Here is a 7,269-nt window from a genome sequence, read left to right as displayed (position 1 = left end):
TAAATATTAGTGTATTTAATAATAGATGCCACTGCTATATTAAAAAAAGTATGAACAAGTAGGGTTTATTCTAGTAGTGCAAGACTGTTGGTTATTAGAAAACACATTAAAAATTGATCATACTTATAGAGCTACACTATAAAATCATGATCATTTACACAGATGTAGAAAAAGGCTAGGGAAAAATCTAGCAATTACATGTTCAAAACACTCAATAAAGTGGGATTGATGGATGTGTCCTTAATAAAGATGAAATATATCTATAATATAACAAAATCTACCTTATGATCCAGGAATTCTGCTCTCAAGGAACTCTGGCGCATAGGCCCCCAAAATGTTGATGATAACATCGTTTATAATAGCAAAAAGCTGGAAATAAGCTAAATAATCATCGAAGTACTGCAGTGCATTCATTCAGTAGATTATGGCTCAGGAGTTAATATGAATTAACGCTAAATAGATTGGCTGTGCACCTATCTGCTAATTTCTATCAATATGACCTTGGCAAATCTACTTAATTTCCCTTGGCTTTTGGTGTTCCTATCTGTAAAATGGAGATAATATCTACCCAGCGTGTTGCTGTCAGAATTAGAGTTAATATATGTGCAAAGCTCTTTGCACTGTGTGAAACACGGCAGGCACTCAGATGATGACTATCTCCTAATTGCACTGACGCTGCCAAGTTTACTTAACTAGGTTATAGCAACTGAAATAAATAGAGCTTTAATAATAAGGCAAACGTTACCATATCCATTTCATTATATTGCCTTAGCTGAGGTCCACATCTCTTATTGCTTGAATTACAACAATAACCTCCTATCTGATCTTCCTGACTCTAGTCTGTTTCTTCTTATCAAGGTTTTTTCAAACCATAGGTCACATCCCATTAGAGGGTTGTGAAATCAGTTCAGTAGGCTGAGACCAGAATTTTAAACAAAGAAACAATAGAAAATATCAGTGTATCACATGCAGTGCAATTCTATTTTGTTTTATGAAACTATCCTTTAGCCCTATTCCTGCACTTAAGTGTACTAGGTTGCTGTGTCAGAGCATTTATTATGGGTGACAAAGTTTGACATATCTCTGTACATGGTCCATTCTCTATTAAGTCAGCTGGAGTGATCTGCAATGCAAATCTGGTTATGTTACTGTCTTACTTATTTTTTAAAATCTCTCAATAGCTTTCATGGAAAAAAGTTCCTTACACACAAGGCCCTTGGAGTTCTTAACTTAAGCTCTTTTGCAGCCTTGACTCCTGTCTGTGGCCTCCAGATTACCCCATTGGCACCATAGTGATCTATTTATAGCCCATTGGATAAGTTATATTGTTGGTTTTTACCACTTTGCACATATGGTTTCTCCCCCTGGGTACGTCTCTCCTCCTTCTGTGACTAATGTCTCCTGATTATGCTTTAAAATTCAGCATAAGGCACTTCTTTCAGGAAGCCTTCTCTGATTCTGTCTCTCCTCTGTGTTCCACTAGTGCCATATCCCTACTGTTATAATACTTGGACCAAGTATGACAATTTTAATTTATTAGCCTGTCTTATCTACTAGAACATAAGTTTCTTAAAAGCAAGGACTGTCTTTTATTTAACTCAGAATCCTCAACAGCAAAGAATGTGGCATCTCCCAGGACCTCAGTATGTGTCTGTTGATTGTTGATTGATTAATTGCACCTACCTGGGTGGCAAATGAGAGATCCTGGTACACATGAAAATCTTAGGAATATATTTGTTTCGGTTTAGTTTTTACGTCCAAAATTTAATCTTTAATTGATACCCAGTTTATTCTTTTTTGTTTTGGTTAGTTTTTTTAATATCCAAATTTGATTTTTAATTGATATGCAGTTTATTCTTTTTATTATAAGGCCAAAAAAATAAGACCTTTAGGAGTCACTGATAGAAAAACAGATATAAATGTGGTTACCCTTTGATATATTATAGACTGTTGTCTATTAATTTTAAGTAGAATACTATAGGTATGAAACTAACTTTAGTCTCACTCTTTCTCTGTATATGGATGTCAGTTTGCTGATGTCTGAAAGCAGCTAGTTAAATAAAGTTCATCTGCAGAGCTGCTTTTGTGGCAGCTGTCCCCAGTAAATACATTCCTTGCACTCTGGCATGAAAGGGCCTAGTGCTGAGTCTTTTGAGCCAAAAGATATGTCAAACCATTAGTTTTCATAGAAGACATGACATGTGGGTAGTGAAAATTCCTTTAGCTGGACTGCATGTGGATCTGATATAAATAAAATATATCGTTATTTTTCAAAGATGGATTTTTTGGGTTTTAGGACATTTTTATTTCACATTTTCCCTCTCATTTCCTATCTTTTGATCATTTCTTTATGGTTAACAGCTTTGTAAGAGTAGGGCTACAGGGAGAATAGGGGCAAATCAGAATGTGATGTTAAGTTCCTAATATTCATAAAAATGAGGGTTAAGTTCTATTCACCACTCACTGTCTGTCAGACACTCTAATCAGGGCTGTTACGTGCACTGTGCGTTAGCCCACACCAACCCTGTGAGCCTTAGTGTGGGTAATTAAAGTTTGGCAGGATAAAGTAAGCTGTCACAGTTACATAATTAGAGCTGGTGTCTCATTCTTTGTGTTTAAAGATGGCAAAAATATGATTGGAAAGAAGGAAGAAATGAGAGGCTAAACTGGGAATTTGAGTTTATGGTTGAGTTCTTCAGAAAGAACTTCCTGTCTGTGAATTACGGAGTATTCTGGACAGTGGATGTACTTCACCGAGTTTTTACTTTTTAGTGCATTTTGCTGTAAGATTGAGAAGTTAATAAAAACCAAGAAACAAATTTTATTCATTTATTCATTCATTTATATTTTAGAGTCCAGAGACACAAGCAAAAACAGGAAATCCTACAAGCAGTGAATTAATGATTTAGACACATAAATAAAAATTACAGCATTGTAATCAGAGGTATAATTGATACAAACAACAAGAGAGAAATAGAATGACCACATAAGCACTTAACTCTTCCTGGTGAATTTGGGGAAGACTTTCTGAAGAGGTTACCCTTGAAGGATGATTAAGAGATTACCAGTTGATTGTTTACAAGCATGTTAAAAAAAAATCTGGAGCCCATGGTAGCAGTGGCCGAAAAAGCTGCTGCAAAGAACAAACATCTAGAAAGCTGATAAAAGCAACAGTCCAGTGATCAGAGTTAGAACACTACAACTTCCTGGATATTTCCTGTTCCCCAGGCTCTGAAGTCTGCTGAGATGGCAAGCAAGAAATTAACCTGCTTCATGAATTTTTGATGGGAGTTTGACAGTAGGCAAGGAAGAAAGTATTGGGAATTAAGAAGTTTGACAACTTCTGAGGTCCTAGGTGCCTCACCATTGTCATTTTCTCAGATTCTATTTTTCTCTATGTTGAATGAGGCACAGTCATAACAATGCCATTAGCCTGAACATTGCAGTTCATTCCCAGGTAATGTGATTAAGGATTGGCCTCCTCCTGTCCTTCACTCCTCCTTGACTGCTCCTGAGTTCTTGACAACAGCATTAATCAGAAGACCAAAGAAATATTATGAACTACCCTTGAACTTCTTGGACGTACTAACTTAGGGAAAGCCCCGAATCTTCCAGCTCTTGTTTTTGCACGCATGAAATGATGGAAAATAATAAAATCAAGACAGGAACACATTTGACTTTTCCAGGTCCACTTGGTACTAGTGCAAAAGAAGCCACAGATGGAAGCACACAGATGGATGCCCATACAGCTGTTTCTTTGTTGGTCCAGAAAACCAGTTGTGGGTGGGAGCATTGGAGGAAGAGACAATATTAGAATGCAATGGCATTTTAATTATACCTACCATAATTCTAATGTTCTGTTCTGTGGTGAATTGTTTGGGGAGTTGTCTTGAAATTAGAATCCAATCTTGCAAACTTGAATCAGTTAAAGCAGTACTGTTTTTAAATATACAGAGAAATGAATCTGCAAAAGATTTTCCAGTAATCTTGCTTTGTAATGTTTAGACTTCATCTGATGACTCTTGGGTTGAAGAAGAGAGGAAAGGTAGAAGCTCAGGATTTAAAAGGTCCCATTTCTGTTCCCTAGGGGTGTCCACTGGAGAACATCCTTGATGCCTTGAATGGTTTAAACTCTGAATACTCGTACCAGAAGCCAGGCCTGCTGGGGATGAGTCCAACTTTCCTGAAAGAGGTAATGTGACTCCTAAGCTGGTGCTGCCATCCCTATTTTCCAGGAATGGAAACTTGAGAGCCAATTAAGTAAGTTACTTACTAAGGGTCATACTGAATTTCATTTGGGAACTTATTATGAGACTACTATGTTCCTGGCACAGGGGTGGGTGAGAGAGACACTGTTCTTGCTCTCCTGGAGCTTATGGTCTAGTAGGGGAAGCATACTTTGTATTAATGTATTAATTATGTGATGATAAATGTAATAAATGCAAAGTGAAGGGTGATAAGAGAGCATATAAGAATGGAAGTAGAAATAGATTAGGCGGCAGCAAAATCTCTCCTGGGCAACACAAGGCTTGCATACTGAACGGAGTTATGTTGGTTAAGAAAGAGGGCATAAGAGCTCCAGAGAGAGGGAACAGCATGTGTGAAGACTCTGTGGCTGAAAGGGGAGTGACTTGTTTGAGAAACTAAGACCAGTGTGACTGGAGGACAGAGGCTAAGACAGAAACCCAGGGAAGTGGGCAGGGATTGGAAGCAAGAGAGACTTATAAGCCACACTGATGATTTTGCACTTTATTCTAAGAGCAATGGGAAACCAAAATGAATGCTCCCCTCCTTAAAATGCTGAAAATGCTCCAATGTAAGCATTTTTAAAAAGGTCCATTTGGTGATTGTGTGTAGGTTGACTTGGAAGGTGGCAAGTCTGGAAGCAGATTTGGTCAAGAGATACTGGTGGCAGTGATGACAGAGTCTCACAGATCCAAGAAAGATTGAGGAATCACATCAGCAAGGTTGGGTGAACGATTAGATATGAATTATGGAAGAGGAAGTGGTATTAAGTTTTCTTAGTGAACAAAAGAGTATTTGATGGATTCATTTGCTGACATTAAGATCCAAGAGAAGGAAAAATGCTTACATTGGAGCATTTTCAGCATTTAGCTTGGTGAATGGGTACAGGGCAGGAAAGTTGTAAGTTTAAGTTTAGACAGTTGAATTTGGTGTGTCTCTGAGAAACATGTAGGTGAAGTGACAAAATGAAAAAGAAGAGTGGAGGTGCTGAAGTGATGAACCTGAGCTTATAATACCTATTCTGCCACCTACTATCCATGTGACTTTGGACAAGTTTTCACATCATCTTGTGCATCAGTTTCCCCATCTGTAAAATGGAGGTAGTAAGAACAGTACCTCCACAGAGTTGTGATGATTAAGTGAAAATGCACATCAAACTAACGGTAGGTACTTGAGGATGGGTGTGAGATGAGGATGTACAGGAAGGGGAACAGTAGGTAGGCTGAGATAACCCATATTTTTATCATTTCAATTTTACAAGAATGTGTATTTTCTTATATGTATATCTAGAAACAAAAGAATAACATGATAATACATATAAGACTAAATTAAAAATTTGCATTGTAGCACTCGGCAGAGCACTTAGTGACTAGTCAATAAATGTTAGCTGTTTGTAGACATAAGGACCTAGATCTCAGAGAGAAGTCTGGTCTAGAGGTATGCCTTTTGTGTCCTTGGCACTCTGATGCTAACAAAAGATGCAGGAGTTGATAGAATCATCTGGAGAGAGAATGTTGAAAGAAAGAGAGCCAGAAGTTAAATTTTGAGGAGTTCAACTGTTAAAAATCAAGTAGAGGAGAACAAACAGCAAAGGAGCCTTAGAAGGGGCAGCCAGCAAGACAGGAAGAAAACTCTGCCCATGTGAGCAAGGTGAGCTTATGTTCAAAAGAAGATGTAAATGATATGACATGTCGTTGCAAACTGTGATGAGTGGAAATCTACAAAGAGTACCTTGGATAAATTAAACTGAGACTTGAGCAGACTTTTTGGATAATCAGGCAGCAGGTTTTGTTGAGAAACTATCTGGTTCTTTATTTTGAACCAAATCTTGGCTTCTGTCCTGGAAACTGGTCCAGCACATTGGTCATCTGGAAGTTGAATCTGTATTTCTCCATCTATAGGGAGGTGCTACTTAAACCTGAGTCAATTTATATAAAATGAAAAAAATACCACTGAAATCAGAGAGGGAAGCAAAAAGTTACCAAGACAGGAAGTTTCCTTCTGTTCACTCATGGTTCTGGCTGATGTATAACCTTTAATTTTTTTCAACAAAAATTATTTTGCTTTCTTGAATTATAATTACATAGACAGACATCCCTCTCCCTTGTTCTATTTTTTTTTTTTGTAAAAATTGACACTTTTCCCTTTATATTTGGGAAAAAATGATGATTGACCTTACAAAAAATAGCGGAGTCATCTTTGTACTATACACACACACACACACACACATATACACATGTATATACATACATACATATATGAAAACCATTTCAGTTCAGATAACTTGAAAATTTCCAAAGAGAGAGAGAGGTTTAATTCCATGCCCTGTTTTTCAGTTATATAGCATTTTACTTTAAGACACTAAAAATGGTAGTTTTGTTGAAAAGTAAAGTAATTAACCCTAATCACATCATAGACTGGGAAATGGAAGAAATAAATGGGTCACAGTAAATTTGTAGTTTCAGATGGTATTCTGGAAGGCAAGAGTCCTAGCTCCAAATTCTGCTTGGATTCTGAGCCAAGGTGGTTGAGGGACAAAGAGGAGGATACTTTAGCCTCACCCACTTTGTATCAGTTCTGCATGTTCAGGATGTAGCAGAGCACTGAGGTTAACATCCTGTGTTTAGTACCTTTGACTTCCTACTAGCCCAGTTTTGAATCCCAGGCAAGTCATTTCCTTCTATGAACATCACTTTCCTAATCTGTTAATTGGAGATAATAGTCTTGCCATCCTTATAAGGCTGTAAGGAGGAGTAGATGAATTAACAGAGGCAAAACTCTTGGCATACAGGAAACTCATATATGGCCTGACCAATATTCTTAAATAAGAGAATCCCTCAGTAGAAATGTTAATCTGTTCATTTTCATCTGTCCCAAGTTCATTTAGGAAATGTCTTTCGGCTCTCCCCAGTTGCCTTCTCCCAAACTTTAAGATTGTCTTTATAAATGTTATAGGTATGGCCCTCAATCAGTGAACTCAGTTATACAAAAAAATAAATTTTTTATTTTCCTCATACGCAATAT

The 7,269-nt window shown here is 37.3% G+C and overlaps 1 protein-coding gene across 1 annotated transcript in view; it reads left to right on the top strand.

The window, feature by feature from the left end:
• The first annotated feature begins 4,104 nt into the window (after nt 1–4,104).
• PIK3R1 (phosphoinositide-3-kinase regulatory subunit 1) overlaps nt 4,105–7,269 on the top strand; it is a 562,158-nt gene continuing 558,993 nt past the window's right edge. The window contains exon 1 of the mRNA XM_072958567.1: nt 4,105–4,192. The gene's annotated coding sequence lies outside the window, so the exon portion shown is untranslated. The remainder of the gene's footprint in view (nt 4,193–7,269) is intronic.

The sequence above is a fragment of the Vicugna pacos genome, chromosome 3 (assembly GCF_048564905.1).
Source record: "Vicugna pacos chromosome 3, VicPac4, whole genome shotgun sequence".
NCBI classification, from domain to species: Eukaryota; Metazoa; Chordata; class Mammalia; order Artiodactyla; family Camelidae; genus Vicugna; species Vicugna pacos.
Note: the sequence above shows the minus strand (reverse complement) of the source record. Positions and strands in the feature narration are given on the sequence as shown.